At 54.2% G+C, this 6000-nt stretch overlaps 1 protein-coding gene across 7 annotated transcripts in view; it reads left to right on the top strand.

The window, feature by feature from the left end:
• The first annotated feature begins 730 nt into the window (after positions 1–730).
• The window catches only part of FGFR1 (fibroblast growth factor receptor 1), a 101465-nt gene continuing 96195 nt past the window's right edge, over positions 731–6000 (top strand). For 6 of the 7 annotated variants that reach the window (XM_060283074.1, XM_060283073.1, XM_035139888.2 and 3 more), the window contains exon 1: positions 731–1147. The gene's annotated coding sequence lies outside the window, so the exon portion shown is untranslated. Of the gene's footprint in view, positions 1148–1498; positions 1820–6000 lie in introns of those variants that run through there. The other variant, XM_060283071.1, reaches the window with a different exon arrangement.

The following is a 6000-nucleotide window of genomic DNA, read 5'->3' as shown; positions in this document are numbered from 1 at the left end:
CCCAACTCTAGACTGAATGGTCTTTCTGGGGAGAGAGCTCTTGAGATCGGAAGGTGGCTTCCCTTCCTTCAAAAGTTGGGCTGCCAACCCTGCTGCGTTTGAGAGACCCTCTGCTCCAGGTGCTGAGGGGTCCCTGGTCTCCTGCCCCAAATCCAGCCCCGAGGGCACCTCGGCAGCCCCGAGGCAACAGGCGAATTCGCAGCGGGGCCGGCGCTTTGCAGTCAGACCTGCGCCAAGCAATTGGCGACCTCAAATTGGGGGGCTTATTTGGGACTTCGGAGCTTACCCCATGGGATACAGCAGCGGGCTTGCTTCTGAGTAAACCTGCCTAAAATGGCCGGCCGATGAGACGGACGCGCCTATCCTCGCTAGCAGCGCGCGCGCCTAACCACGTCTACTCAGCGGCAAGTCCTCCTGGAGTCAATGGGGTTTACTCCCAGGTAAGTGGGGTGAGGATCGCGGCCAGATTTGGGAGCAAGTCCCGCTGAATGCCTTCTGACTCCACCGCAAGGGAGAGGACAGGCGGGTTCGTTGGTTGCCAGTGCCACCACCTGCTGCTGCTGCTGCTGCTGCTCGGGAGCAGCGCCGGTTGGGTCCGGATCCCCGCTGCCGCCCACCCGGCAGGCAGCGAAGGAGCAGCCGCCGAGCGGAGCGGCCGAGAGGAAGGAGGCCGGGCCGAGCGGCGGAGGCGGAGAAGCCGGAGGGGGGGAGGGGGAGGGGCCGGGCGCGAGGTGGGGGAGGGGCTCCGGGCGAGGCTCCCTCGCGGCTCCGGCGTTGCGCTACGGGAGCCACTCGCCGCCTCGGCTCCGTCCGGCTGCCTCAGCGAGAAGCCGCCGCCGCCGCGCTCCGGAGGGCGAGAAAGCCGACGACGCAGAGCGCACCGCGTCCGCTGCAAGCTCTTGGCGCGCCGCCCGCCCAGCCGAGCCGAGGAGGAGGAGGAGGAGGAGGCTGCCGCTTCGCCCACAGAGCCGGGACGGCGAGGCGAGTCGGAGGAGAGCCGCCGAGGCGCCCGCCTGCCCGCCTATTGTTTCCCGGAGCCTGCGGGCCCGCGGCGAGCTGCTTCTCCTTGGGGGCGCGCGAGGCCCTGCTGGGGCTGCAGCTCCCGCCGCCGGCCTTGGAGAGGCCCGGGAGGAACCAAGCCGGAGCGGTAAGTCGGTCGAACTCGGCGGGGCGGCGGCAGAAACTTTTCCTCGCCAACTTTGCGCTTGGCCGCCGGGGCCTCCTGGAGACGCGGGCTATCGCGGGCCGGGAGGAGCGGATCCAGGCGGCGGGCCCTCGCCTCGCTCTCGTCTTCCGTGGGCAAATTTTAGCCCGGGGGCGGCGAGGGGGGGGGCAGCGGCCGGGTCTCAGCGAGAAGCTTGCCAACTTCCCGCGGCTTTGCGGCTGAACCGGGTCCGCGATCGCCCCCGGCGTCGGGCTCCCGGCGGTGCAGCGCTCGCCCTGGGCGGCGAGGCGGGGGTTGGCGGGCGCCGTGGATCGGAGGAAGGGAGTTGGCGGGCGGAGCGTGGGCTGGGAGCAGGGCGAGGCGGGGCGCTGCAGTCGTTTGTACCGCGCCGCCCGTCCGGGTCCCCACCTGCGCCGGGAGAGCGGAGCGGAGAAGGCTCGGCTGGGCCACCTTGCAGTCGCTTTCGGAAACACCGGAGGGCCTGAGCGGCGAGCTGCTCCGTCGCATCCTGCTGGCTGGAAATCGCAGCTCGCGGAGGATTAGCGCCTGATGGAGATGGGGAGGCAAGGGCGCTCTTCGCATGCTCAGCGACGCTCTTTTCTGTGAACAGTCGACCTGCGTTTAGCGGCTAAGCTGATTCTGGGGATCGACTTGGTACGTTTTTGTTTTTAGACAAACCCCTTTATGGGCGAAATGGGAATCCTAACGCCTGCCCGTTGAAGCCTTTTCTTTAACCCCTGAATCCTGACCCCTCACGAAAGCGAAGTCGAAATGTTGAGCTGCCTTGGCTCGCGGTCTCAGCTTGAATTTCCGGCCTTCTTTCTCCCCTCTTGTTCCCTGCGCTATCAGAATGAAGATTGTAAGCTCCTTGAGGGCAGAGAGTGTTCTCTCTCTTGCAAAGCATCAGGCACTCTGGTAGCAGGCAGTGTATGAGTAGTTGAGGCTGAGTGGTAGTTACTCTAAAATAACTACTGGCTGCACCAGAGCACGGGGTGATCTTTCTGTGGCTTGTGCTTGGGTTGGCTAAGGCAAAGGGTCAGCAGCACCCCCTCCCAGTCGCCAAAGTGGAGAGCTACAGGGTACAGTATTTGGAATTGGGACTGGGGGGCAGATCTGAGGACTCTGCCCATCCTCCCATGAAGCTAGGAGCTGAGCTTGCTTGTCCCTATACTGTAAGCTGCCACCTGTTAAAGTTTGCATTCTATTTGTTCTGAAAGGTTGGGACAAAGGGCAAACAGGCATCCAGAATCCCTCTGAGATGCCTGTTTCTTATTGAGTTCCCGAAAAAAACCACCCCACCCCCACCCTTTCCCTTATTAAGGCTGGTTCAGAGGAAGGAGCCCCCCTTCTCCCCTTGCTACTTTGCACCCTGCTTGGCTTGAAGGGGCAACTTTCGCAAGCATTTATGGGGAGGGAAGACTGTTCTTCTTAGATGCAGAAAGAGCAGAGAGCCTCCTGGCATCTTAAAGACTAAGAGATTTACTTGTGCTGTGATCTTTTGTGGACTCCAGAGCTGCCTCCATTGGCAGCATGAGGCCTCCTCCATTCCGGGGTGGGGTGGGGTGGGGGGAGGATATAAGCAGGGGAGCCCAAAGCCCCTGAAATGTAGGAGCTACAGTAAGTCTGTGACATTTCTGTGCAATGCCCAAATGTGTTCAAGGAAAGTGCAGGGTCACCTCTTCTTACCTTGTGCACAGGTTTGGCTCTCATCCACAAGAGCTTAAGTTACAGTAAATCTGCTGAGGTACCGCTGGGCTCTTAGCTGCCTGCAAAAGACAGTGCAGTGATTCCTATGGAATTTGTTGACACAAACTGACTGACGAGCGCCTGCTTTGGAGAGCTGACAAAACCATATGCTGTGCAAATGAAAGCGCATCTAGTCAAAAGTAAATCCTATTTAGTTCAGTGGGGCTTACTCTCTAGTTACAGGGCTGAGGAACCTTGGCCCCAAGCCAGGTGTGGCCCTCCAGGTGTCTCTGTTTGGCCCTTACAATTCTTTCCAGGTCACACACCTCCTCTCCAGCCATATTCCACACCCTCCTTGAGTGTTTTCCCCAAGCTAGAGTGTGTCCTTGACCTCTGGTGGGTGCATAGGAACTTGGCTATCCTTCAAAGTTAATTTTTTCTTCCTGTTTTTGCCTCTGGCTCTGCCCACCACTGCCATGTGGCCCCTAGAAGACTGACCAGGATTGAATGTGGCCCTGCAGCTGCAAAAGGTTATCTTCCCCTGCTTTCCTAGCATGTCCAGGAATTCAGCTTGCAAGCTGACTTCCACTGCTATGGAAAGCAACAAAACATGAGCCCTCAGAGCACATCCTGGGACAGCCGTAGTGCAATATAACAACTATGATTGTTGTTCTTTGAATGCTTATTTCTTGCCAACTGTGTGTTATGAGATGGCAAGTGCCTAGCAATTGAGAGGCAGCAGGGTAAAGCCTTTTGGGACCCTGGCACACATTTGCAAAACTGAGCAACTGCTCCAACTGCCCAGCATCGCCTGTTTTATTGGCAACAATTTATGGTGCTTTTAAGCCTCATTTTAGTAGGGAGAGTGACCTTGTGGGTGCAGGTGACTCCTAGGCAACCCCTAAGACAAGTTCGTTTTGTGGAATGCTCTCTGGAGGTTGGCCTGGCACCTTCATTATATATATTTTAGGTGCCAGGCAAAAATGTTCCTCTTCAACCAGGCCTATCCTACAGCCTTTTAAAGGTATCTGTGGGAAGGGGGGCTTGTTGTTTTCGCTTGTGTTTTATGTTGTATTTTATTCTTTGAACCAGCCTGGGATCTCTTGATGAAGGGCAGAATAGAAATGAAATAATAATAAATCTGTCTCCAAATGGTGGTGCAGGGAAGAGCCAGTCACTAAATGGTGGCAGGTGGACACAACCTTTGGCACAACCGATTGGAAATTCCTGCCATCTCTTGATGCTCTGATAACTTGTGGATTGTTAGAAAGTGCTAAATTCCTTGCCGCAACTTATGGCAAGGTGTTCCATAGCTCAGCTTTCATCAAGTTAAAGATAGATATTTATTTTGGAGGTATTGTGACGTACATAGCCTCCTCCTCCTCGTAAACAGAAGTTCTTGATGCAGAAGCTCTGTGTGAAGGAGACTGTTCTTTCTATTTCCCCCTTTCCAGCCCCACTTGCCTTGTGCCTGATTCCGTCTCCTCAACCACCAGATCCTGTCATCCCTTGTCCTTTGAAAGTCCCCTTCCTTTCAGACCCCAGTTTATTTATATGAAACAATAACAACAGCAACCTGTTATCTTGCTCTCTAATTCCCTTCTGACTCTTCCCCTCATGGCATGGCTATGGGGAAGGACAGGCCGGGGGGAGGCTGCGGCCCCAATGCCCACCTAAAATTGGTCCTAAGCCCACTCTTGGGGAAACACTGGCCAGGGACGCCTTTTCACAGCTGTGACAACCAAGTTCCCATGTGATGCTAAATTTATTACAGAACTATATGCATCTGGGAAAGGGGTTGGACAATTCTAGTCGCTTGACTGGTGTCCTAAGAACAAAGTCCCCCCCCCCTTGGGGATAATTAGGAAAGGTTGATGCATCCGAAAAGGAATATATTGGAGAAATAGAGAAAAGCAGCTGAAATGATCATGAGACTGGAGCAATTCCACATTGAGGAAAGGTTGCAATGTGTGGGTCGTTTTAGCTATGGGGGGCAGAAAGATGAGTAAAGTCTTTGGGGGGGGGGACATCAGTGCCAGATAAAACTCTGTGGAGACCCCATGACAGTCAAAATCTTGGGGGGGGGCTCTCTAGTGGGATAACACTGAACTAAGAAAGCTTGATTGTAATTTTCTTTCAATATGAAACCAATATTATTTTGATCTGTTGTCATGGGGTCCCTAAAAGGTTTGGGGCCCTGTAGGCCAGTGCCTACTCTGCCTATTTGGTAATCCAGCTCTGGGAGACACAGACACAAATGCACACACAGGATGAATGTAGAAAGAGGCATGTGTGTTTCAGAATGGTCAAAAGTATTTATTCACACAGCTCAAGGGTCCTTCCACAAGGTGCCGTAATGGGCACCAACTTAGATGGCTTTTCTGCAGGATTAGAGGAAAGGACTGTCAATGGCTGCTGGTCCTAATGGCTACATTTGCCTCCAGGATCAGCATCCCTGAGTAATGGCTTACTAGAGGAGAGGAATACCAGGAGAGGCCTGGGACTCCCCATGGGCCGTGGGTTGTCTACTGTGGGAAGCAGTAAGCTCGACTAGGGAGGCCTTTGGTGTGCGTGAGCCGAGCTCTTGCTATGCTCTGAAGGGAGTTGGCTCTCCCTGGCTAAACTGCTTGGCATTGTCGGGGGTGGGGGAATGTTCCCTCCTTGACAGGATGGGACTGTTGGCTTGATGGGACTTTCCAGTTCCTTCTGTTTCTGAGCTTCTTTTCTCTGTGAGCTTTTCACTTGATGATTCACTTCTGTGTGAATGAGCTATCACAGATCAAGCATCCCAAGAATAAGTTTAATGGCTTCATGCATGGCCTCAAAAGCAGTGCTTTTCAATGGAATCATTTCACATGTTCAGCATGAGTGGATCAGTGGTCCTGCACCTTGACTAAGCAGGAAGTGACTCTTGCACCACAAATAAAGTTAAGTGTGAGTTAAATACTTGGCAGAGATTTTTCTCAAGTTGTGTTGGGCTTGAATTCAAGAGTTTGAAAACCAGGACTGCTTTACAGTGAGGGATAGCTAAAACTGGTATATGTTTCAAACCTGCAAGCTTCCATCCTTTGTCAATGCGCAATTTAATTTTTATTCACTGTACATATCCCTCCAGCCCCAAATGGCTATTACACAATCCTGGGAACTCT

Source organism: Zootoca vivipara, chromosome 15 (genome assembly GCF_963506605.1).
Source record: "Zootoca vivipara chromosome 15, rZooViv1.1, whole genome shotgun sequence".
NCBI lineage: Eukaryota > Metazoa > Chordata > Lepidosauria > Squamata > Lacertidae > Zootoca > Zootoca vivipara.
The sequence above is the reverse complement of the archived record's forward strand: the minus strand, read 5'-3'. Positions and strand labels throughout refer to the sequence as shown.